Here is a 25,784-nt window from a genome sequence, read left to right as displayed (position 1 = left end):
GAGGTTGCAACCACTGGGAGCAGAAGGGGTGGAGGGTGTGACTCGATAAGAGAGAAGAATAAGTAGGGAGCAGCAGAGTTGTACAGGGCCCTGAAGACAAGACAGTCGTTTTTTTCTTATTTCTCTGCCATCACAGGTACCATCTATGCTTGGATTATTTTGGACTCTCAACTCTGCTCCATTCACGTGCTCCTCCTTCCAACCTCTTCCTTTCTGCTATTCTACTCCATCATTACACCAACCTCTTCCCCTCCCTCCATCCCACCCCCATCACCTCTTTCAACCATATAGCTCAGATATCCCATATTCTGCCCCAAAAAAATCACCTGAAGCTAACAAGACATGTGCCTAACCGTCACCCTTACGTGTATGCTGTGCTCATCTTGTCTCGTCTGCTTAGGCAGTGAGCTCTCTGTGACAGGGACTGTCTATTTCTACATGTTCATACAGTGCACTGCATAATGAGCCCCAGTCCTTACTGATCTGCTAGCTCAGAGGTGGGCAAACTATGGGCCGCGGGCCACATCCAGCCCGCAGGACCATCCTGCCCGGCCCCCGAGCTCCTGGCCTAGGAGGCTAGCCCCGGCCCCTCCCCGCTGCCTCAGCTCACTCGCTCTGCTCTGCTCCCGGTGCCATGCTCTGGGCGGCGGGGCTGTGAGCTCCTGGGGCAGCGCAGCTGCAGAGCCGGCCTGACCCGGTGCTCTGAGCTGTGTGGTGGCAGTGGCGTGGCCTAGCTCCAGCCAGGCTGCGCGGATGTAGCACTGCCAGCCACCAGTGCTCCAGGCAGCGCGGTAAGGGGGCAGGGAGCGGGGGCTGGATAGAGAGTAGGGGAGTTTGGGGTGGTGGTCAGGGGTGGGGGTGTGGATGGGGGTCAGGCAGTCAGTGGGGAACAGGGGGTTGAATGGGGGCAGAGGTCCCGGGGGGGAGTCAGGAAGGAGGGGGGTTGGATGGGGTGGCGGGGGGCAGTCAGGGGCAGGGGTTCCGGGGGTAGTCAGGAAGGAGGGGGGTTGTATGGAGCAGCAGGGGGCACTCACGGGACAGGGAGAAGGGGTGGTTGGATGGGACAGAGGTCCCAGGGGCACCATCAGGAATGAGAGAAGGGGTTGATGGGGTGGTGGGAGTCTGGGGGTGGTCAGGGGACAGGGAGCGGTGGTGTGTGGATGGAGCAGGAGTCCCGGGGGGCGGCGGGGCAGATAGGAGGTGGGGACTGGGCCATGACCCCCTCCTCTAATTGGCCCTCCATACAATTTACGAAACCCGATGCAGCCCTCAGGCCAAAAAGTTTGCCCACCTCTGTGCTAGGTGCTACCTGAATATAACAAACGACAGGAAGAAAGCTGGTCTATACAGCCTAGTAATTCCATAAAATTCCACTAGGGGGCTTCTTGCACCTCCTTTTGCATCATCTGGTACTGGACTTGTCAGAGACGCGGCACTGGGCTGGTTGGACCACAGATTTGCAAATCCTAAATTCTCAACCAGTTTTCCCCCCAAAAGGCGGCTTGGACAGAGAGGCTCAGCACCACAAGATGGTTTCTTGAGCAGAGGCCTAATAATACATTCCTTACAGACAACTGATATCTCGTCCCACCCTCCCCCTGGCTGGGACTGAAGGAGAAATGATGATGCAGTGGTGGTTCTCTTGAGACACCATTCTGTCGCCATAGAGGCAGACAGCTCCCTCCCAAAGAGTTTATCTGCAAAGTAACATGAACATTCCTCACAGCAGGAGAGAGTTGGCGAGATGTGCCTGAAAAAATTAAAAAGCAGATTCCCTCAAACACTTCCAAACCTTTTTCTTCCTTTATCATCCCCCTTTACCATCTTCCCTTTTATTTACGCCTCCACTAGACACATGTATCAACATCAAAGCACTGTCATATAGCAGAGCTGTTCTTGGAACCCACTATTTGTTTACGTCCTGCTCCGACAAGAAGTGGAGTCACTCCTGTGAGCTGACGAGCAACCTGAGTTCCCATCACGTTAGCGCCTCAGATTGGGTGAAACTCACCCCTCTACACAGGCCCTACCCAAGACTTAAGTCCGATTTTGAGGTTTTATGTGATACTTAAGGCTCTCTACGGGGGTGAACGTCACCCAGAATAAAGCCTTTATCTTTGATAGTCTTGTGCAGAAAGGGTCAAATTAATAATAATAATAATAGGAGATATACCAAACTCCTAGAACTGGAAGGGACCTTGCAAGGTCATTGAGTCCAGCCCCCTGTTTCACTAGCAGGACCAAGTACTGATTTTTGCCCCAGATCCCTAAGTAGCCCCCTCAAGGATTGAACTCAACCCTGGGTTTAGCAAGCCAATGCTCAAACCACTGAGCTATCCCTCCCCTTATTGACCTACTGCAAGAGTTAAAGATTCTCACCTGATTCTATCTCCTCCTCTGCTCTACCAGTTCAGGACACTCACTCTTCCCAGTCCTCCTTTTCCTCCATTGGTGGTTGAACATTTGCCTGTCAGAATAACCTGCCTGCCCATCTCCAGCTCACTGATTTTCCTACATCCTTTTGTAAGGCGCGTCTCAGAACGAAAGGAAACCAAAACCCCCTCATCTGAGCACCCCAAACTGTGTGTGTAGGAAGTTTTCTAAATGCAAATGCTGCTCTGTAACAGTAGCCCACAGCCAGCCCTTAATCCTGACTTGTGCCTATTGCTTAATGGGCTGAAACAATAACCTCGAGATCTTTATGCTGCATTCAAATTCCAGAACCAGAGCCAGGTTTTAAGGTAAGGCTAATCTCTACTCCAAACACACCTCTTCCACACTGCCTACAATCCAGGAGTTCGACCCATTCCCCATAACATCCTTTACTACTGCCAGATTTTCACAGCTGCTTTTTCCTCTTCCTCTGATTCTCACCCCAGCATCCTAAGACCTTCTTCTTGTTGTGTTCCCACTGTCCTAATCACTGCTGGACTGGAACCAGGCAAGCCCTGGATTTTAATAGCCCCAAACTTTGAGCCAGTTCCTAGCTGGATCCAAATGGCACGTCTCCAACCCTGTAACTTGCTGCATGTTGGGAAAATGGTGCAACATCAAATGTCTTGCACCATAATTAGTAAAGAAATATTGGCCAGGGAAATGAGTAAAATGCACAAAAGGTGCATGGCTGGATGTTTAAGTGTAATGTATATTCATTCCTCTCCTCCCCCCGCGAAGAGTGTGGAAAGGGCTCTGCATGTGTGGAAGAGGACGGGGGTGGGGGAGGTGAAAGGGGAGTTGGAATCATGATGTTTGAAGGTGAAAAGAGTCTTTATATCTGGATTAGTGGAGTCCTGGGGCCTTCAAAAATAGTTAAAATTCCCTTTTTTTGAGTAATGGAGAAGTAGTTTGCATTGATCTTAAGAATTTGCTTATAGTTTTCCCTCGAGTTCAATGTACTGGGGAGTGCAAAGCTGACACAGCTCAAAAGTTTTATGAACCTCAGGTAACAGCGTGAAAGGAAATTTTAATAAATATTACATTTATTTAAATTTAATTTTTTTCCTTGTTAATAATAAAAGCCACCCTTGGTCTTCTGGGCTTTTCTCATATGCCTGCTTAATACAGCAGCTGAATTGTGGAATTATTTATATTTTAACTTCGTTTTCAGTAAATCGTCAATCATCCACCTTTCAAGAGCATTAAATTCAGAGACGAATGACAAGGGAGAAGGAGATTGGGAAATAAATATTGACTTTTAGGGTTTTTTTTTTTTAAACAGCGGGTAAGAAATAGCAGCTGTTGCGGGTGGGGGAAAAAAAGAAAGTAGTTTGTACCTATAGATTTCTTGCCACTGCAGACCAGCATTCCTGCTTCTGTTTTATATGCGAGAAGCCACGTCCAGATTTCAGAGGTCTCAATATTACAGGAGAACTCAGTTCCCGGTGGCATAGGCCAACAACCTCAAAGATATTTATTCACCAATGGGAGTTAGGTGCCTAAATATCTGAGGATCTAGGCCTTAGTTGTTTACAGGGGTAACTGGGTAAAAGTCTCTGGCCTGTGACATGCAGGAGGTCAGAGCAGATGATCTCCTGGCCCTTTCTTGTCTTAAAACCCAGGAGTCTAGTCCCTTCTGTTGAGAGGTTTGTGTTGTGGACCTCGTCATTTAAAACATCCCGTAGTGCTGCAGGCAATAGCTGGTTCCCTGCACCAAATCCAGGGAAAGCGGGGCTGGCACAGACAGGAAACCCATCACGTTAGGTTTCCCCAATGACATCATCTCCATCCCAACTCCTATGAGCAGGTTCTCCCCCACCCAAAGCATATGAGAAGCCCCCAATTGTCCCCCTCACTCTCTCTCTCCCAAAGGATAGATTGAGACGCTCCTCATGGCCCCGTTTCTTCTTTCCCAGGACAGGGCAGCCTTCCTTGGCTGGCAATCTCACTCGGTCTTTCTTCCAACGCCCTCTCCTTCCTGAATTAGCCACTTCCTGTTCTCACCCACCAGAAGCAGCGAGCGCAAAGAGTCACGTGCAAATTAAACAAAAAGGCCCCAGAGTGTCTGTAAGACAACCAGGGTGGGCATGGGGGCCTTCTATGCAAGGGATGGTACATACCACATCAGCCTGACCCCAGGAGAATGAGACTCAAGGATTCCTCGTTGTGTGGGATAGCTGCCTTCCTGCTCACCTAAACACACATGGGGACGCACTGCCCCACGCCCAGGGAATATGCTCCCCGACTGCCACCCAGCCCCATGCCCAGGAAATAAGGTCCTTTATAGATTCACAGACCATTCATTACAACATCTAGTCTGCCTGCCTGCCTATCACAGGCCACTGAATTTCACCTCGTTACCCCTGTATTGAGCCCAATACCTAGCGTTGGTGCTTGCTAAAGCATATCTTTCGGAGAGGCATCCCGTCTGGATTTGAAGACATCAAGAGATGAAGAACCCACTGCTTCCTTTGGGAGTTTGTTCCCATGATTAATGGGCCTCACTGTTGAAAACCTGTGCCTAATTTCTAATTCGAATTTGTCTGGCTGCAGCTTCCAGCCATTGGTTCTTGATCTGCCTTTCTTGGTGAGGTTAGAAAGCCTTTGAGTTTCTGCTATTGCCTTCTAGTGAAGGTACTTTTACAACATAAGCAAGTCACCTCTCAATCTTCTTTTTGATAAGCTAAACGGAGTGACCTTTCTAAGTCTCCCACTGTAATGTATTACCTTTTTTCTCAAGCCCTCAGATCATTTTTGTGGCTGTTTTCTGCGCGGCCTCCAATTTTTCAACAACCTTCCTAAACGTGGAGAACCCAACTGGACACCGGATTCCAGTATCGGTCTCACCAAGACTGTGGTGGTACTAAGTCCAACACCTTACAAAAGTCTAAGTATTGACACAATTACCTTTAGCCACCAAACTTGTAATTTCATCAAGGAATGAAATCAGGTTTGTTTGACAAGACCTATTTTCCATGTTGAGTGGGATTAATTATATTACTAGCCTTTAATTGGTTATCACTTGAATCTCATATCAGTTATCCACTTGTTCTCTTTGAATATTGACACAACATTATTTCTCTTCCAGTCGTCTGGAATTTCCCTGGTATTCTAAGATTTATTAATGATTAAAAGCAGTGGGCCAGAGATCTCCTCAGCCAACTCTTTTAGGACTCTTGGAGGCAAGTAATTGGGCCAGACCTTTGACATATGTTTATCCCTAGCAGATGTTGTCTACCATCCTCCTCTGTTATTAATGGACTGGAAAGTACATCATCATCCTCATGCGATATGAGTAAACCGTCCTGCTTCTCTCCAAATGCAGAACAGAAATATTTACTAAACACTTGCCTTTCCCCTCAGCCTCACTCTCCTACAGACCCACGTCCAGGGAATAAGATCCCTGTTCCCCCCATTCTCAGTCTCCCCCAGCCCTACATTCAGGAAATAACCGTCCACACTTCCCAGCCCCACCCCTGAAAAACAAGGTCTCTGCTCTCAGTGCTCTTTTCTGTGAGGTCTGTCACCTTGCGCCACGGCCTTTCCAATTTCAGGAGCTTTAGTCATTACATTGCCCTCCGGCACAACTAGCATCCCCAGAGCTGGGGCAAAGCGCCTCCTCCAAGGGGCCAGAGACAGAACGTCCATGGCTAGCGGAGAAGTCAAGCAGCTGAAGTTACGAGCCACTCCCCTTTGCAGAGAGCCATCCTCCCCCCGGCTGGCAGGCAGCAGCGAGCCAAGTGAGGGAGCAGGCAAAAGGGGAGATACAAGTTAAATAGAGATTAAAGAAACAAACAAACAAACAAACAAAGTGACGCCCTCTTGGCCTTCCGGAATCTGGTGCTGACACTTTCTGAGCAGGCGGAGCAGGGGGAGACATGGCAATCTAGGCCCCTGTGCCCAAGCTGACCCCATTGCCTTCCAGGTCCCAGGAGGGTGCCTTGTACATTTTACAAAAAGAACAAACAGCTGAAAATTGGTGGCATTTAAAAGTATATTGAGAGACTTTGCATGTTGTTCCCTTTTGTGCAGTGATGGCATTTATCCACCGGGCTTCTCGGAGGCGCTGCCTCTCCGAGCACTTTACACAGTCCTTAATTACACGCTAGTGGTGGAGTGACTGTCTACTGGCAACCGCATGAACCATTAACCACTCAGCAATATCCAGCCTACAGCTGTGAACATTTACATGAGCGGCAAGTCATCTGGGCTGCCATTAACGGAGCGCAGGAATGTTGGCGGGGCCGTGGGGGTCATCTCACCCCCGAGTCCTTCCCAAAAAGCCTCCAATCACTAGTGGCACTGCCTCCCTCCAGAATCAAACACACAAGAGAACACCCACCTTGGGGCTAAGCCTCTATCTCTGCTGCCCTGTCAGTTCAGCACACAGGCAGCAAGCCAGCCCCTTGTCCAAAAGAACGGCCAGACGGGGTCAGGCCAATGGTCCATCTAGCCGAGGATCCCGTCTTCCGAGAATGAGCAAGGGCGGGTGCTTCAGAGAGAATCAACAAAACAGGCAATCACCAAGTGATCCAAGCCCTATCGTCATGCAGAGCTGGAAATTCTCACTCGTTCTAACATCAGGACGGCTGGCTGCATGGTTGCTATTGGTGATTCAACGTAGTCTGTCGTGGGGGAGGGAGTGGCTCCTCTCCCTCCGGGTCTGTAGGCGGCCAATCCACCCCACTACAACGTATTACATATTATTTGCATTACCATAGAACTTGGGAGCTCCAGGCGTGGGCCAGCACTCTGTAGCGCTAGGTGCTGTACAAATGCAGCACAAAAAGATGCTTCCTGTCCCAAAAGCACAGCTAAAGAGCAGCTATGCTCTCTGCTTTTGTATTTCCAGAGCCTTCATGTCCCTGCAGTCATACCGCCTGGTGTGCTGACCCTGCTAGTGGTACAAACTCAGCAGCACTGGGCTAGGTCTGTACATGGATGGGAGACCCCTGAGAACATGCTGCAGAAAAAGGTGCTGGTGAATCAAGAGTGGCACTTTTGACTTTGAACGAATATGAAGCCAATATCCCATCACTGCATCACCCTTTGGGTGGTATGTGCAGCCCAGGGCTTGAGCACTTGTTATCGTGAGAGACCCTGTGGTATTCTTAGAAGAGTCAGGGCGTAAAAATCTTGGTGTCCCGGCCAAACTCCAATGGGTTATTATGCCCTGTCCTCCTCCAACCCCACTGGCTGATTTCAGCATTTCTTCTTCATTTCCTGGCCTAGACTGCAGGATAGCAATGCTGCACGCTGTGAAGCAGCAGCTGCCTGCCAGTTGTGGATGAGGTGAGCTCTGAGAACAGATCGCTTATCAAGGGTTGTCAAACATTTTGGGTTCCTTCGGGACACCACAAGTTATTAATGCCCAGCAGCATGGATGGGTTGGGTCCCATTCTGCAAGGTATGTTCCCGTGTCATATGCGCTAAGATATTCCCCCATGACAGACTGGTCTTTATCCTTTCGACTGATCCCCAGTCATGCGGTTAGCAGGAAATCTGTGCTTGTTACTGACAGATCCCAGCACTTCCCCTGTTGTACAGATGGGAAAATGAAGACGCAGAGCAGTTCCACAGCTTCACCGGAGCCCCACAACTGAGCTGCAGAGCCACAACTGCCCAACTACCCCATGGCTTCTCCATTAGGCCGCGTTGCATCCCCCTGGACAATTTGGTAATTCTTCCCAACAATAAAGTTTGGGACAGACTCATGGGAGACCTTAGGCTCCCATTAAGTAGCTTTGCCTCTGGGATCTCCCTCTGAATTCAGCACGGGAACCAAAAATCTTTTGGATTTGGGCCTTTGTCTCGTACGTCCTTCGCTCACCTATTGGGAGCGGCAGTGTTTGCGTGCCAGCACACACCCGGCAGCATGAGCACTTGTGAGGTTAAGTGCTAGGCCCAGTTCCTGGCAGCAGAATCTCAAACCTCTTGCACTTCCGCGCCTTTACTCCCAAGAGCACAGGGTCAGAGAGGGATGGGATGGGATGGGCAGGGGTGGAGAATGGGTATCCTGGAGGAGACCCGGGCTTACCACATGTCCTATCCTCAGCCTGCAAAGGAGGCACTCGTCTTTTTGGACTCTCTGCCACCACAAGCCAGGAGCAACACAGTGGAGGCAACGCAGGCGCATCACATTAAGACGAAATCAGTGTTCACCTTGCCGATCTAAGCTCCTGCTTCGGTGCACTCCACTCCACACCTGCCCTGCAGAATCCTCCCAATCCACCCACGGGATAATTACAAGGGCTGTGACAGGGAGAGAGGCTTACGCATTTCAACAGCAGGAGAGGAAAAGTCTTTCAAGGTAGCTGGTTTACAGCAAAAGTGAAAGTCTTTGGAAGCAAACTAAAATGATCTCTCGGGGAGGGGAGGGAGTCTTATCTTGTCTTTGCTGCCAGAGCTAATTTCCTGATGTCTAACCCCCCTTGCGCTATGCATGGGCTCATATTAATGAGCTTTCAGGAGATACGGCCTTTAGCCCACTCATGGCAGCTGGCTGGGATCCTATTCCTTGCATTCCTACCACTAGGTTAGCATGATTTCAATGAGTGGCTGGCCCCCTAAAATCTTCCCAGTCCTCAGCAGCCGGGAAGCAGCCTTTCCAGCTCTCCTTCACACAGCGGAAGGTCAAGCCTTGGGTCACAGGCTGCTGTCCAAGCACCACGCTGTGATTCCGGGTTCCAAGTTCAACGTTACAGCGCATGAGCAAGGATGGGAGGAGGAAAGGACTTCACGGAGGAGCTGGAGAAACTGGCAGCACTAGAGACTCAAGCCCTCTACCCACAGAACAGGTATCAGCTTAGGCAGCCTAGGTGCAAGCTCCCTCTTAGCAACCGGCTAACATAGCCCTGACCTGGAGAGACCCGTGTCTGGAGGGGCAAAAGGATGGCTCAGTCTCCATAGTCAATGGTGTTTGTCACATTAATGCAAGGGGAGCTTCAATTAAATACATTGTTTTCTTCTTTACATCCATCTAAGAGCAACAAAGCAGACCCTGCTCCTAGCTGCAGCAGGCAGAGCTCTGTTCTGCCCATTATTCACAGAGCCCTGCACTGCACGAGAAGGGTGAACCTTTGAGCGATGCAGCTTCCTCCCACACCCGTGCATAGCAGTACCAGCTGCTCCACACAGTTCGAATCGTTGGCTTTTGTGCTGAGACCCAAAGCTGCAGTTGTGTTTTCTGTGATGCAGACACCTCTGTGACGGAGCGATTCTGGCGGGACCCAACTGCGAGTGCCAAATCAGGACCAATTGCTTAAATTGGGCAGTCACAGCCCTAGGCCGGGGTTTTTCCACCTCTAAGGCAAACCAAACCAGCCAGACAAAAAGGACTTTGGTCTCACCCCACTGGCTAACCACAAGTCACACAAGCAATTTCCTTAGACACTCCAGTCTCCCAGCATCACCACCAGTGCACTCGTCCTGGGGATGAATGGTTATGAAAACCAACACCCCAATAAAAGAAAAAGGTTCTCTCGATCCCAAAGGACCAAGCCCCAGACCCAGGTCAATATACACATCAGATCTTACCCACAAATCACGCTGTTGCCAATCCTTTAGAATCTAAAATCTAAAGGTTTATTTACAAAGGGAAAAAGGTAGAGATGAGAGGTAGAATTGGTTAAATGGAATCAATTACATACAGTAATGGCAAAGTTCTTAGTTCAGGCTTGCAGCAGTGCTGGAGTAAACTGCAGGTTCAGATTAAGTCTCTGGAACATCCCCCGCTGGGATGGGTCAACAGTCCTTCGTGCAGAGCTTCAGTTTGTAGCAAAGTCCTTCCAGAGGTCAGAAGCAGGATTGAAGACCAGATGGAGATGATGCATCAGCCTTATATAGACTTTTCCAGGTGTAAGAATCCCTTTGTCCTCACGGTGGAAACTTACAGCAAAAATAATATGGAGTTTGCAGTCACATGGACAAGTTTCTGCATACTTTGCTGAGTCACAAGGCGTGTCTGCCTTCTCTCCATGGGTCAATTGTGTAGCTGATGGCCCTTTAATGGGCCATCAAGCCAGCTATGCAGGGCTAACATCAGCTTGTCTGGGATCTTTCCCAGAAGCAGAGCATAATACAAACTACAGACAGTACAGAGCCAATACTTATAACTTCAACTACAAAATGATACACAGACATACAGACAGCATAATCATAACCAGCAACCCAGAACCTGGTCTTAGACACCTTATATGACCCCCTTCACTTAAGATTTGGTGCCACTACAGGACCTTGGTTGCAACCCATGTTCTATATGGTCCCAATTTATATCAATAACGTCACAACCTCTCAGTACTGGAAAGTAGACTGAGAACCACCAAGCTATTTCGTGCAGTCCACTAGGACAATTTCAGACAAGTGATGGGGCTTGAGATAATGCTGATTTACAGAGCAGTTAAGATTCCCTCCACGGCAGGAATTGTTAGGGGAAATTCTCTGCCCTGTTTTACGCAGGTCAGCCTGGATCATCAGACTTGTCCCTTCTCATCTTAAAATCTATAAATTCAGATTTGGATGATACTGGACAGTTTGGGATTTGGATAAGGATTCATGAATGTAAATAAATAATCACCACTGCCAACGACACGTCACTCATCTCACATTTAAGGGGTGACTTGATCACTATCAGTAAGTGCCTACATGGGGACAGAAAGGTGACAATAGAGGGCTGTTCAATCTAGCAGACAAAGATTTAACAAGATCCAATGGCTGGAAGTTGAGGCTAAACCAATTCAGATACATGCAAACTTTGGCTCCCTCTGAAATCAGGGCAGGTGAAGTTAAGAGAAAAGAAGACAGAAAAAATTTAAAGTTTTCAGTTTTAATGAAAATGTATCCAAACTGAATTCTGCTTCCACTCTACAGGCCACCAAACAGCTGTCAAATGCTAGCAACTTTGAGTCAGTGCTGATTTATGGATGCTAGCATACAGGTGAAAGGCTTCATATCCCATTGCACATACCTGAGTAGGGTGACCAGACGTCCCGATTTTATCGGGACTGTCCCGATATTTGCTTGTTTGTCCCGCGTCCCAACCAATGTTAGGTCGGGACACTGGACAAACAAGCAAAGGGTCCGGAGCCCGAAGGGCTCGAGCCCTCCCCTGCCCCGACTCCGCCCCCTCCTCCCCCCATTGGATCCTTCCCCAAATCCTCGCACCCATCCCCGCCCCCTCACTGCCCCATTGTCTCCCTCCCCAAATCCCCGCCTCTTTCCAAGCATGCCATGCCCAGGAGACTCGGGGAGTGCGGGGCCGGGGTGAGTGTGAGTCTCTCCCTCCAGATACCGCGCCTGAGTCCTGCCTGCTCGGGGCCAGGCTGGACTCACACTCACCCCGGCCCCGTGCTCCCCTGCGTCTCCCAGGCCTCCCTCCAGCGCTTGCGGAGGGAGGAGGAATCGGGGGTGGGGGGTTTTTTTTTTTTTTTTGCTCTGCCACCATTTTTTCCCCCTCTGCCCCCGCCCCGCCCCCCGCGTCCTGATATTTGACCTGGGTGATCTGGTCACCCTATACCTGAGCCATCCAGTCCCCATAACCACGGTGACTTGCAGAGCTGTATGGCTCACAGACGGATTTCTGCATTCACAGCCAACTTTAATTTTTCCCTGGCAAAATAACCATGTAAGTGTAGACAGACATGGGCCTGACTCAGAACCGCTGATCCAGACACGCACAGGAACGCTGAGGAAGTTGCAGTGTGGACCTAAATTCATGGCCCCAAACTTTGGCTTCACAGATCCAAACCGACCTCTCCCAAACCCTCTGCCCCAACCGCCCTTTCGCACTTGACTCACACTGGTTTCTAAGGAGGGGGATCCCAGTTGCCAACTTTCAGGCGATAAATAAGCCCCCCGACTTTCACACTAAGCCAAAACTCAAGCCAGCCTGCAGTCTGGGACTGTGGTGGGCCCGCTGGGCACCCCTGACTCCCCCCCCTCCCTTGCCCCTGTTTGCCAGGAGCCGATACAAAACAATTAAGCCAAAAACAAGCCCTATTTCTGCATTTTTTTTTCACGGGTTTGGCATGAGTATGTATTTTTTTTTAATGGAGGCACTGGTCTCTATAGTCTAAGGTGAGCTGAGTCTTGTACGTGAGGCTGAATCTCTGTTTTATTTATGAAAATACAGTATATTCTTGCCAAAATTATAGACCTTGTTTTATGGGTACAGAAGGATTTGTTGAGAACTTACAAGTTACTCTGTTGATTAGTTTGAGTTAATTTTAACTTAAAATGGATCCTTTAAGTTAGCATTTCTTTTATGGTGACATATTGGGACCAAATATGTGATAAATTCTTTCCATATAATGAAAGCTCACTGAAAATTCATGCATAGGAGACATTTTGAAAATATTGGGTTGTAATTAAGCTAAGTTGTTAGTCATGTGTATTACATTAGTGCCCACTGCCCAAGGACCATCCAAGAATGGGGCCTTATTGTGGTAAGCACTGTACAAACATAGACTAGTAGTGGTCCTTGTCACGGAGTTGGGGGAGACAAGGCCCTGCACCCCCGGCTTCCTGCGATACACCATGACTCTCAGCCAGCCAGTAAAACAGAAGGTTTATTTAGATGACAGGAACTTGCAGGTACAGACAACAGGACCGGTGGGTGAGATTCTGTGGCCATCATTGTGCAGGAGGTCAGACTAGATGATCATAATGGTCCCTTCTGAGCTTAAAGTCTATGAGTCTATGTCTGAAGGGAATGGACAGCTCTATTCAATATAAGAGAGACAAGTTCCGCCTTTTAGAAATGTTCTTCCAATTCTCCCAACCTCTGGGAGGTCAAAGTGGGTTTGGATTCCTGAAGTAGGTTATTTCTTTTTTGAGAGAGAGAGAGAGAGAGAGAGAGAGAAGCAGACACAGACTCAGGACAGTCTCTCTTTCTTCTTTTGTATAATAAGCTTAGGGTCCTACTCATACTTCGAAGGAAGATGCACAAAACCACAAAGGCGTCAGCCATCGGCCGGAGACAGAGTTTTCTTGATGCTGGTGCCAGGGGTGGAACAATCCCCCAGCCCATCTCCAGAACTAAGCACCATCACAAACTTCCAGTCCAAGTTCAGACCCTCCTTTTCCAACCTGCCTCCTCTAACAGAAGTACATAGGAGTGGTCACACATTACAGAAAATAGCACCAAAACATTGCACTGCACACAACAACATTTCCACCGGGGAAGGGGATGAGAGAAGGTATGAACCACGTACGTCAGATGTTAGCCATGTCACTTAATGCACTAGTGGGTGTCACTCAGATACAATGTTTATAAGGACAAAATAGGAACCTATACAGAATAGACTAGGCCGTGTTTCACACAGACATAACACCAACCTCCACATCTAATAACTCCTTCTACCAAGAGATTTCCAGTTTGCCTATCACCAATAGGTTAGCCACTAACTAAAGCAGAGCAGCTGTGTATTCTAAGTTCTCCAGACAGAATCTTTCTCTCAAGGAAACAGTCCCAAGACATTGATGTCTCTTCCCCCCCTTCAATTAAAATAAGTTCCCACCCCAACTCCAACCCAGGAGTGTGTGTCACTTAAATGCACTGGTTTGGCATCAGCATCTGTATCAATGGCATAAGGTAACCACTTTTCAACCTATTGCATTCAAACGGAGCTTCTGCTTCTGAGACAATAGCTGAGCCAATTAATTAGTTATGTGGCTAACTTCATTCCAACCTGCTAGGACACTAGGGTCTCTTGCACTGGTCCTTGTGTTTAACTTCTGTGCAGGAAGACACATCTCCAGTATTTGTTCTCTTAAGGTTTTCACATCCTCACCACTTCTGCTGCACCTCAGAGCTAAGCAACATCCACTACAGGGACAGGAAACCCCAAATTTAAACCAGGCTCACCACAAGGCTTTTGATGAGCCAATGAACCAAGCCACAACCTGATGGCTTGTTTTCTGCTCCTTATATTAGACAACAGCAAACAAACAGATGGGTGGTGACGAACTCCTGAAGCACCTGCAAAGGTCCAGAGAAGCCTCCATATATCTATCCTTTTGGGGGGGCCCCCCCAACTACCCTATTGGTACAATGATGGGTTATTACATTCAGATGGACCACATGGCAGAACTGTGTCTCTATTCAGTGCATGCTGGGAAAATCCAGGCAACGGTTCGATGGCAGGGGAGGAAAGGCCAGACAGGGCAGTACATAGGGTTATGCACACTTGGACAGCCGATCAGACACCAGATTTCATCCATAGACTCATAGACTTTAAGCTCAGAAGGGACCACTATGATCGTCTAGTCTGACCTCCTGCACAACGCAGGCCACAGAATCTCACCCACCCACTCCTGTAACAAATCCTTGACCTATATCTGAGCTACTGAAGTCCTCAAATCATGGTTTAAAGACTTCAAGGTGCAGAGAATCCTCCAGCAAGTGACCCGTGCCCCACACTGCAGAGGAAGGCGAAAAAACCCCAGGGCCTCTGCCAATCTGCCCTGGAGGAAAATTCCTTCCCGACCCCAAATATGGCGATCAGCTAAACCCTGAGCATAAAACCCCTCCCTTCTCAGAGAATAGCTCACTTTTTAACTGTTTATAGCCCTTTGTTCCGAGGCAGAACAAACGTGTAACCTCCATGTGGAGTTTGGAAGTAGACCACTGTCCTGTAATTGCCCTTAAGTGTTTGTTGAGTGGTTATCTATAGCTATTGTACTGCTTCCCTGCTCATTGTTCCAATAGCTCCCTATTAAGCCAGCTCGATACATTCATTCAGGAAAGACTAAGAACCCAATGTACAGTAACTTTGCTTTCCTGACCAGTCACATACAGTATCCATAACGTTACTCCATAGTACTAGTCCTAGAATATCACAGCACTGTGTCTACCACACTGGGGACGTGAAGAAGGCAGCCAATCGGAGGGCTGCCCCGAGAGCGCTTTGCAGAATCGGGAGAGCAGCTCCTGCAGAGGCCAAAGTCGATTGGCGACTGCATCCCAACGGCCTGTCTCACAAAATAGCCTTCTGGCCCTTGACTGAGGACAGACTCCACGCTCACCCAGCTGACCTGCACACTAGTGGTACCAGCAAGAGGTATCAGTACCATTAGCTGCAAAACACAAGGCCCTGGCACTTGAGCTGCCTTTAGGAGCAAAACCTTGCTGGCCGAAACTCTACATAGGGTGACGTGGCGACCCACGTGTGAACATGTCTGGCACTCCAGCCAGCAGAGGGCAGCCACGTGGCAACTCACACAGGACCTGATCCAAAGCCCATAGAAGCCCATGGACTTCAGATCTGTCCCATAGGGCCCTATTCCACAGCACTCCTTATTCAGGTAAAATCTATTGGTTCCTGTGGGAGTTTTGCTTGAGGAACGAATGCTGCTGAGTAAGACTCACAATCGGTGGGTTTCAGAGCCCTGTAACACCTCAGTGGAACTACTTGTGTGAGTAAGAGTTGCAGATCGTCTGTCTAGGAAAAGAGTCACTCTGGGGCTTTGAGAAATACAAACCTACCCTGCCTTTTATGTACCCTAAATTAACACAGTGCCAAAGAAGCTCTTCCTTGATGTATAAATTCCTCGAGTCTTGGAAGGGAAAAGACTCTTGTGGGGTTTTTCTTTTTTCCCCTAAAAAAAAAAAAAAAAAGCTTTGAGCTCCTCTTCAAAGGCTGCCTGATTTGCTTTGAATAATATAAAACTGCAAAGGGGAAAAAAGAGAATATTAAACTCAGGGCTGTAAATGATCTGAACCCAGCCTGAGCTGGTGCAACAGACCCACAATGATCCTTCCCCCCCCCCTCCGCCGCCCTCTGAACACGGGCAAAAAGGAGGCTGTGCACAGCACTGGGGAAATGCACACGCAGCCAACGTTAACTGAAAGACTCGGGATGTTTTGCACTGAGGCTCTTTCCCTGTCTTTATGTCCAGTTTTCCTTGACTCCTGGACTGTCACCTCTTCCTGAGGCCACTTGTGGGCAGTTGACCTACTTGCTCTGTGGATACCCCTTTGCCCCTCCCAGACAACATCTAATGTCACCCGGCAAAGATTTCATAGGCGCCCACACTGAACAAACCCAGGGGAAAGGGGGGGAAGAAAAGGAGCCCAAAGCAGAGAACTGCAGAAACCAACAGATGGAAAGAAAAGAAGAAAAAAGTATTTTCTTCTGGGTTCCCTGGAGAAAATTAGTGTGAAGCAGGAAGAAGCTGATTGCTGTCAAAGCCTGCCAGAGCTGAGATAGCCAGCTGCAATCCCCAGGCACAAAATGTGATAATAGCCAACAAGCTAAAATCATTAACAGTAATGATTGCTCCTGTAAGGACCCCGATGCCGAGGAGGAAAAACCAACCACAGAAAAGGAACAATTGCCATTTGCAGTTAGTTTTTCCGCACCTGTTTTCCATAACCCTCTGATCCTAATAAACACTCTCTTTCTCAGCAACGGTCCCTCACTTCTCAGAGCTGTTGCTTCTGTGATCGTTTGTTGTTCCTTTTTGGGGTGGAAAATTAGCGATAGCGCTTGTGAAATGACGACAATGGATTGGCCCTGCCTTGAGCCAGGGAGAGATGACACCGGTTTCTAATTATCTCTGTGGGGGTTGCTATACTCAGCCCATCACCTTAATATCAGAGCACGGGGTTCCTAGCCCTCCACCCACCCACCCACACTTTTTGGCAGTGGAGATGAGACAGGACTTGGTAATAATGACTATAAATGAGAATTCTTTACAGATGCTGCTGGATATAGACCAGTCTAAAGATTTCCACAGCCTGTGATGTCTAGTCACGGGGTGCTGACCACACTACACCATGGGCTCTCAACCTGGGGACCGTGACCATCCTGCCTTCCCTGTATTGCTAAATGGAAAAGGATCCTGGCTAGATCTCGGCTAAGCGGGAGCATTGTGGAAAAGGGAGAGAATCACTACCCTGCCCATATCCTTCTCTTCCATGGTCTTTGAGCAATCCCCCAGTGCTCTTTCTAGTCACATGCTGGGCTCTGCCAATAATTGTGGTGTCAGAATGGAGCCCTGGCAAACTCCACTTCTCTCAACACCCAGGGTGAGCAACATTTTTTATGTTGGAGTTAAATTTTCCATCTCATTGCCGAGATGGTAAAGGGGACGGGGAGTGGATTTTGTCCCCATGCTGGTAACTCCACATGGCAGTTTTGCAAGACACAGAACTGAGGGTCATAGCCTCTGTGCTGAACAGGGATTGTCCTTCAACTAAAGTGGCAGGAGTTTTATTTGTGGGGGGAGGGATCGTTCAGTGGTTTGAGCATGGGCCTGCTAAACCCAGGGTGGTGAGTTCAATCCTTGAGGGGGCCATTTAGGGAACTGGGGTAAAAATCTGTCTGGGGATGGGTCCTGCTTTGAGCAGGGGGTTGGACTAGATCATCTCTTGAGGTCCCTTCCAACCCTGATATTCTGTGAACAGGAGGGCTGGAGTTCTGTCTCCTCTGCTATGAAGTTCCAACTGGCCATGCATTTGTTACAACATTCTACATTTAACTAACGTAGCACCTCCCAAATAACATATAGACAAAGCACTTCACCCAGCACCGGAATGCAACCGTTTCTGGGGCTGAGCATGCAGTCCCTAGCAATACTGCACAACAGGTTAGGGGAGGAAATGAAGGATCCTGCTGAAACAGAAGGGGATATTTAGAGACACAGAAAGTAATCCCTGGAGCCAAAACCTGTCCATGACACTGAACTCGCACTCCTGTGCTCACAAAAAGTGCCGTGGGATCTTTAAGGATTGCAAGCACAACATCTCAAGCAATAGACAGCAGCAGCTCTAACAATACAACTCCCTGGTGGGGCACTGGTTTAGTAGTGAACCAGACGGAAGAGTCATGGACCATCTACTCATAACCCTTCCTCCAGGTGTTGTCAGCAGCAAAAAGGGGCGGGTTCTGAAAACTTAAACATCGACTCAAAAACCTTCCATTCTGAAACCTGAGAAACTGCCTGGGCTCAGCACAGAGTCCAGAGTTTAACCCAAAGAGAACTTTATATCAGGGAGAAAAAAGGGACACAGAATAAACTTGGGAAAGGCAACAATTAATAAATTAACAGTAGCTAGTAGCAAGACTCCAACTGCCCAGGGTGTCTATCACCCCCACTTCAGTCCTCTGAGAGCTGTGAGTGCCTAATGCATTCTAGCCACTTCTTCTCTCCAGCTGATAGTTTGTTGTCCAGGGCTGGAGAAGTCCAAGAATTCAGGCAGGTCTATCTGCAGCCCTTAAGGGAAGTGCTACCTGGGCTACTCAGCTCTGTCCGTCACTTCAAAAACTGCCTACGCTCTTGAAGCTGCCTCTGTGCTGAGAGGAATCAGTGGCATATGGGACCCGTAACACCAGAGAATTATTCCAGACACAAGGAGCTCTGTTCTCTCTCTCTTCTCTGGGCCCGACTGAAGTCTTAGTCAGGGTGATGACTCACCTCAGGAACATTTGATGCAGTTCCCTTCTCCTTTCATTTCCCAGTGGAAATAACAGGACTTGATTGACCCCCAAATTCAAAACTTTACTGTATTTTAACCAAACTGTCGCATACCTGAAATGCAAATGTGGCCTCACTCATTCAGATGGTGGCTGAGCGCTCCCTCTTCTATGACGCGTCTGCCCATGTGGAGTCCCCCAGCAGGCGAAGGGGTGACTTGATCACAGTCTGTAAGTACCTACGTGGGGAACAAATATTTAATAATGGGCAGAGGAAGGTGTAACATGTTCCAATGGCTGGAAGTTGAAGCTGGACAAATTCAGACTAGAAACCAGGCGTAATTTTTTAACTCAGTAATTCACCACTGGAACAGTTTACCAAGGGTTGTGGTAGATTCTTCATCACTGACCATCTTAAATCAAGATGAGATGTTTTTTCTAAAGGATCTGCTCTAGGGATTAGTGCGGGGCAGGTCTCTGGCCCGGGCTATACAGGAGGTCAGGCGAGATGATCACAATGGCCCCGTCTGGCCTTAGGAGGGAGAAGAACAACCCAACTCTCTACAATGAGATCCCAACCGGCCAGGGCTGCAGGCCACAGGCTTGCATTGGGATCGGAACCAGAGCCCTTCCAGCAGCAATCTGGGGTTGCTCTGGAGATCTCTCATCCAAGCACTGAGCAAGCCCCACCTCTGCTCACCTGGAGGCCTGACACGAGGAAAGGCTGAGGTGGCGTCACTCAACGCACCTCAAGCTGGAACGCTCTCTCAGACAGAGCTTTCAGTGGTCTGAAAAGTGGGGAAGCATCTGTCAACCACTCCTCTCCCCCTCCCATCAGTTCTACACTCCCCCCCAGCCTCATGTCCTGCAGCTCCAGGGGTCTTCATTTCCTTCTCTCAGGCCCGGGGTGCTCCCCCTTCCAGGCTGGGTGGGGGCAGCTCCAGGGGCTCTCCCCTTCGGCCCCTTCCCAGGCCTGGTGTTGCAGGGCAAGCCAGGGAGGGGGAGAAGCAGAAGCACCATCTCATTACTCCCAGGAGGGGAGGAGGGGCAGGAGACCCCCTGAGTTGTGGGGCTCTTTGTCCCCGACTCCTCTCCTGTGAGAATGGCTTCAGTTCCTGGGGGGAGGGGGGAGAGGGCTGCCTGCCTCCTGCAGCACCTCTATTGGGGGCTTTGGTGGGGAAGGCAGCCAGTCAGAGGCATTTCCCCCAGTGGTATTAAACGTATGGAGTCCCCAGGCATCCGGCTCACTTCTTAGACATTGGGGTTCCCAGGTCTGCAACGTGTTTTGACCAGGTGCACTTAAAGCACGGACCCAGCCCCCTGCTGTCCCAGTCCTGGACCCCACAGCTCCGCCCCCGCACCCCGGTCCCGCCCCACAGCCCCACACAAATCCGCCCACGCACCCCGGTCCCACCCCACAGCCCCACACAGCTCCGCCCCCACACCCCGGTCCCGCCCCACAGCCCCACACAGCTCCGCCCCCGCACCCCGGTCCTGCTCCACAGCCCCACGCAGCTCCGCCCACGCACCCCATTCCTGTCCTGTAGCCCCCTGCTGTTCCAATCCTGGACCCCACAGCTCCGCCCCCGCACCCTGGTCCCGCCCCACAGCCCCACACAGATCCGCCCACGCACCCCGGTCCCACCCCACAGCCCCACACAGATCCGCCCACGCACCCCGGTCCCGCCCCACAGCCCCACACAGCTCCGCCCACGCACCCCATTCCTGTCCTGTAGCCCCCTGCTGTTCCAATCCTGGACCCCACAGCTCCGCCCCCGCACCCTGGTCCCGCCCCACAGCCCCACACAGATCCGCCCACGCACCCCGGTCCCACCCCACAGCCCCACACAGATCCTCCCCCACACCCCGGTCCCGCCCCACAGCCCCACACAGATCCACCCACGCACCCCGGTCCCACCCCACAGCCCCACACAGCTCCGCCCCCACACCCCGGTCCCACCCCACAGCCCCACACAGCTCCGCCCACGCACCCCATTCCTGTCCTGTAGCCCCCTGCTGTCCCAGTCCTGGACCCCACAGCTCTGCCCATGCACCCCGGTCCTGTGCCACAGTCCCCTGCTATCCCAGTCCCGGAACCCCGCACAGCTCTATCCATGCACCCCAGTCCTGTCCTGCAGCCTCCTTGCTATCCCAGCCCTGGGCACCTGTTGAACTATGCTCTCGTGATAAACCAAAACTGGGGAATAGGCCAAGATCAAACCCATTTGTGCTGATGACCCGAGACAGAACTCCTATGAGAAAGGCCAGGGTAGTAACCCTGGGTCTCTTTTCCTTCCCCGCTCGGAAACTCTTCCAGCTGCAGGCCCTGGTCAGCCATGCCCGGCTGCAGAGAAAACCAAGGGTTTGCTTCTTGCCTTTCAACTTCCTCCTTTGTTCAGGCTTTTTTCCTGCCTTCCTTTCAGAGCAAACCCCAAGCAGAGCAGCCCTAGGTCAATTCGCTGCTCCCGTGATTTAAAAAACCAGGCTTTAAAAGCATACTGTGGTCCAGGTTGACTTTGTGAGAACATTTATTTGGCACCGAGGGACGAAGAGTCCCTCAGAAAACAGTCCTCACGCATTAGCCGAGCAGGGATCCCGACGTTCGGTCCGTCAGACCTTTGCATTGCTCTCTCCAGAGCAAATTGGAAGAGACGTTTCAAATGGAGACAGGCAGAGCGTGATTTCCACCCTGCAGCTACATCTGGGCACGCCGGGAGTCACGGACAGGTTGCGGGTAAGTCAACTGCTTTGGCATACGGTGGGTCACTAGCAGGTCCAGTAACCTGATTTTTCATGATGAAGGCGGCCCTGAACTGAGACTCAATCCCCGCCTCTGCCACAGACTCCCTGGGTAAATCACTTAATCTTGCTGTACCCGTCCTCTGTCTGTAATACAGGGTAATAATACTTCCTTTCTCTGTCGTCTATTTTAACTAAACTCCTCAGAGCAGGCGCCGTCTGTCACTAGGTGTCTCCACAGCTCCTAGCTCAATGGATCCCCATTGTGGCTACTGTAACACGGATAATGATCTAATCTACCTAGGCATTTCCTAATGTACCCATCACCCTGGTATCAGGGCACCTGCTAGCTGACCCTTGCTGGAGGGATTGGGTCAAGGCTGTTTCTGGCTCTCAGGGCAGATCCTTTGGTTGCGATGGATGATGCAGCTCTACACTAGAGATTGTCAGTCTCTCGCCCACTTCTCAGCGAAGGTTTAATGGCAGGTGCTGGAGCGGGTCCTCATGTTGCTAAGCAGTTGTTTATTTTTACAAGATATGTAGCATAATTACAACCTAATCTACAACTGAGAAATCCTCAGCAAAAGGCATCTGTGGATGGTACCAGACTCACCATCCCAGAGCATCCCCTCAGGGCACGACCCGGCGGTGCAGCACTTCTGCCTCAGTTTCCCCACAATGATCTTTGGCCTTCTCCCACTGTAAAGGTGACTGGGCCCTCCAGCCGAGCCAATGTAAAATGTCCAACCCATTCCTGGGTAATGGGTGCTCTTAGTTCCCCAAGTCTGCAAACAACTGAGCCTTCAGCCCTCTTCTCACAGGCAGGTTCCCAGCAGCAGCAGCCTGTCTCTCTGTGTAGCCCCCTGCACCTGGGCTCCATTCGACCCTAACATTTGGGTCAGGCCTGCCCTCCTACCAGGCCTGCCCTCAGTTAGTTCCTAGCCCAAACTTGGCATCTTGTTCCACATTGGAGCAGCCTGTCTGCTCTCCTCCAACAGCCCCCAGCCGCTGGGCTTCTCTTCCTCAGACGTCCCACAGCCTGCAAAGGTGTAGCAGGCAGGACTGACTGGCTTCAGGCCTCCCTGGAACACGCTTCCCTCCATGGAAACTCAGCCAGCCCCCAGGGCGAGGCCTATAATCTGAAAAAGGCCTCTCCTGTACTCTTCGGACCCTGTGTCTCATTTATGCCATTAAGATCCAGGGGTGCCAGGGTTGCCCCCCGGATGACGAGGGACACTGATGTGACATGTGAATTTCTTAAGCCTACCAATGTGCAGAGTTTCTGCCCTGCAGTGAGTAGGCCCAACAGGCTGCCAGAGGAGGATGGGGGAACACAAAGACATTACCTGGAAAAGCTCGGCCCGCTCGCCAGACCTACCTATTCAGGCCATTGCTCGCTACTTTTCCTGACATCTCAAAAATCCGCCCGCGTAGGCGGAACTCCCACCCAAGCCCTCAGCACTTCTGCAATCGTCCATCTTCTGTCTTCGCCAGCTGCCGCTGGCTCCCCTCGAGCCTAGGCAGACGGTTAAAGCTAAAAACACCTTCTTGGCTCACCCGTTCTGAGCACATCAGCCCCCTCTTTGAGTTTCTCCGCCGGCTTCCCCTTCACGGCACACACAAGCTTCAGCTCTTTACCATAGAATCATCATAGAATATCAGGGTTGGAAGGGATCTCAGAAGGTCACCTAGTCCAATCCCCTGCTCAAATCAGGACCAATCCCCAACTAAATCATCCCAGCCAGGGCTTTGTCAAGCCTGACCTTAAAAGCCTCTAAGGAAGGAGATTCCTCCACCTCCCTAGGGAACCCATTCCAGTGCTTCACCACCCTCCTAGTGAAAAAGTTTTTCCTAATATCCAACCTAAACCTCCCCCTCTGCAACTTGAGACCATTACTCCTTGTTCTGTCATCTTCTACCACTGAGAACAGTCTAGATCCATCCTCTTTGGAACCCCCTTTCAGGTAGCTGAAAGCAGCTATCAAATCCCCCCTCATTCTTCTCTTCTGCAGGCTAAACAATCCCAGTTCCCTCAGCCTCTCCTCATAAGTCATGTGCTCCAGCCCCCTAATCATTTTTGTTGCCCTCCGCTGGACTCTTTCTAATTTGTCCACATCCTTCCTGTAGTGTGGGGCCCAAAACTGGACACAGTATTCCAAATGAGGCCTCACCAATGTTGAATAGAGGGGAATGATCATGTCCCTCGATCTGCTGGCAGTGCCCCCTACTTATACAGCCCTAAATGACATTAGCCTTCTTGGCAACAAGGGCACACTGCTGACTCATATCCAGCTTCTCGTCCACTGTAACCCCTAGGCCCTTTTCTTCAGATCACTTAGCCCCGCCCTTCCCAGCTGACCTACTGAGGTGTCGACCCTGCCGGCACTCCCACCAGCATTCCCACCAATCAGCTTCTCCCAGAGAAACCTGTCCCCCCTTCTTCTGACACCAGCAATGCACCTCGGCTGAGCAGTAGCTGATATCTGGGGCCTTGGTCTCAACAGAGGAGAAATCAGTGCTGTGGAGTTTGGGTATATTCTAAGTGTAACTGTTCTATGTGCACTCACATGTCAGTCCAAGAACAGAGGTGGTCAGCTGGCATCCAGGGCAATCCTCTCTTCCAGCAATCTCAGCTCAACAGCAAAATTCAGTTCCCAAGGAGCAGCTCAGCCTCCAGAACTGACTCAATGCAAAGCCCAAAGCAAAGAACAAGCTCTCCTGCTGCCTGCACAGCTCCCTCTCTTCAGAGCCTTGTAAAACCAAAACCTAACAGCAGTATGCAGTCCCAAGACCGGATACGTGCTCACACACTGAGGCCTGGTCTACACTGTGTGTGTGTGTGTGTGTCAATCTAAGTTACGCTACTTCAGCTACGGGAATAACGTAGCTGAAGTCAACATACATTGATCAACTTACTGTGGTGTCTTCACTGTGGTGAGTCGACTCCTGCCGCTCCCTTGTCGACTCCACCTGCACCTCTCATGGTGCTGGAGTACAGGAGTCAACAGGAGAGTGCTCAGGGGTCGATCTATTGCATCTAGACTAGACACAATAGACTAAATCCTCCCAGGAGGAGGGATAGCTTAGTGGTTGGAGCATTGGCCTGCTAAACCCAGGGTTGTAAGCTCAATCCTTGAGGGGGCCATTTGGGGATTGGTCCTGTTTTGAGCAGAGGGTTGGACTAGATGATCTCCTGAGGTTCCTTCCAACCCTAATAATCTATGATTCTATAACCCCACTGGATCAATCACCACCTGCCAATCCAGCCAGCAATGAAGACATACTTGCCACGCATGTTTAACAATGCCACCTGATGCCTGCAATAATACAGCTCTGTCCTTTTTCTCATGCTGCCCCTTATGCATGGGAAAACTCCCCGCTAAAATCCAAATAGCCTCCTTCAAAGTTTTCCTGAAGACTCCCCTCTGTCGTGATGCCACCAGTACTCAGCCTACTGATAATGGATAGGCAGGTGAAAAGCTGTGCCCATAAAAAACAAACCAACCCACATGCCTACAATTCAATTCAGTGGCTTGTCTGTTGAATCCCCTTCCACTTCATCTGCTTTTGTCTTTTCAGGGAAGCGATTCTCTCTTAGTACAGCACCCAGCCCAGTGGAGCTCTGATCCTGACTGCGGCTTTCGTGTGCTACCAGGTTATAAATATGCAGTTATAACAAACAAAAGCTGCCGCACCCACTGCCGTGCCGAGCCAGTGCAGCAGCATGCGCTGCAGAGCTGAAGTTGATATGGGAGTGATGATCCAAGACAGGGCAGCTCTTGGATGGAGATAGTAGCTGTTCGGCCGGCTCTGGATAAGACTGTGAGTTGTTGCTGCCTGGGACGCTCTCCAACTCCATTTCTGTCAGAGGATTGTCTGCATGAATGGGTGAAATCAGCTCGTCCTTGATGCACTGGCCTGGGGCCCGAAGATACTGGGAGATCGGAGGCTTCCTGGATGCTGCACACCAGCAACCAGAGTGCTGCCAGGGAGCGGCACCAGGGATGAATGTGTCCCTGTGAATGCACTAGCGATACCACAGTAATGAAAGTCATTGCCTTTCTCATCATCATCCCCCTTCCCCACCGGAGGATCCCACAGGGCGTTACAAAGGAGGGGAAGTAGTGTTATTGCCATTTTAGGGCTGGGGAAACTGAGTGGTGAAGTGACTTGACCAAGGCCACATAATGATTC

This window comes from Mauremys mutica, chromosome 6, assembly GCF_020497125.1.
Source record: "Mauremys mutica isolate MM-2020 ecotype Southern chromosome 6, ASM2049712v1, whole genome shotgun sequence".
Classification (NCBI taxonomy): Eukaryota; Metazoa; Chordata; order Testudines; family Geoemydidae; genus Mauremys; species Mauremys mutica.
This window is presented reverse-complemented; position numbering follows the sequence as displayed.